Genomic DNA, 1,593 nt, shown 5'->3' on the forward strand with positions numbered 1-1,593 from the left:
GAAAATGTAAAAAAAAAAAACACTTGCAAAGTCTGATTCAAGTCGATGCATGATCTGTTCTGTTGCGAGATATTCGTTCGAACAAAACTTAACGATCTGAGTAACGTACTATCTGAGTAACGACTACAGCGAGATCGAAGCATGTTTGGTAGAGACCGCAGATTAACCACCATTGCATTTGGAATACATCCCTATAGGCTAGAAACCAGCTTCACCCCCGGAGCTGAGCTTTGTACAAGGGTGAGTCTCGTATATCGAAACGAAACCAGTCTTCCCTCTCCTCCGACACCGACATTAGTGTCCGTAGACTTCGAATGACTATCTACTCCAACCTCTTTCCCCTCCATTTGCCCCACCTCGTCTCACATGATATAAAGCGATGAAAATAATGTAACGCACCGCCACCAAATCTATTGACACGCCACCCCGTGTGCACGCATACGCGCGCATATCATCCATTCATAGTTACGTGCGTGTACGCCAGAGAAACGAGAATCGTGACTGGTTGTCGAGATCGAGATGTTACAGAACCCCTCTGTAAATAAGCAAGATGGCGATGTCAAAATAATCGCAGATAGGCCATAAGATAGGCCATGATATAAATTTTTGCTTAAAGTATACAAAAACGGATACTTTTTTAAATTTGATCTTAAATGATCAATACTTTCATTGCTCCACTTTACAAAAATATGCGTGAAATGTTTGCTTAAGTACTACAAGATGCAAGAAGCTTAAAAACTTTATTGTATAAAAGGCTCTGTTTTATTAAGTTTTGCAGCACGTTTCTAGAACACTTTAGATATAGGAGCAAACAGTTTCTAAATATCTAATCTGTCGTTATTTAATTATCAACATATTATAGTAATAGAATTCAGATATATGTATAGTAGATTATACATATCTATTTGTATTAATATCTATATATCTATTTGTATTAATATAAAGTCACGGACAATAAAATAGTGAAATCAGGAAACAGAAATGTATAAATAGAGTAAAGACTAGTACTGTGAGTAACACCTTAATAAGAACTATAATGATATATAATCGAACCAGATATTAAATAGCTGAATACAAATAGTTCCACGAATGATTTCAAAGACTTTACGTCGATCATTGCAGGCGTGTTTGCGAATAACGCTGACGACATCGACAATAATGTAATAGCGCAAAGTAATTCAGCGAGTTACCGACTACTTACTAAAACACTAGGAACACTTATGAACTTTATGCGCTTTGCACGTATAATTCCCCCTACGAGCAACATTAATGTTTAAATATATATAACGTCAGCGACAAAATTTTTGTAAACAAATACCTAAAATTTATAAACGTTAATAAATAAATAGTTTTAATAAATTAGACTTATATAAAATTATTAAATCTTTTTTGTATCTTGTTTAAGAAATCTTAGTTATTAGGAAAATAGCCTAGAAAGAGTAGACTCGTAAAATAATACATTAAAAACATTTAAATAATAATAAATCAACAATACTAAGCAATATTTAGCTATTTCATTATTGACTGCATTCAGCAAAATAAATAATTCTATCTTTGTATACAATATGTGTATATATACCTATATATACAATA

This window comes from Trachymyrmex septentrionalis, unplaced genomic scaffold (genome assembly GCF_001594115.1).
Source record: "Trachymyrmex septentrionalis isolate Tsep2-gDNA-1 unplaced genomic scaffold, Tsep1.0 scaffold131, whole genome shotgun sequence".
In the NCBI taxonomy this organism is placed as follows: Eukaryota; Metazoa; Arthropoda; class Insecta; order Hymenoptera; family Formicidae; genus Trachymyrmex; species Trachymyrmex septentrionalis.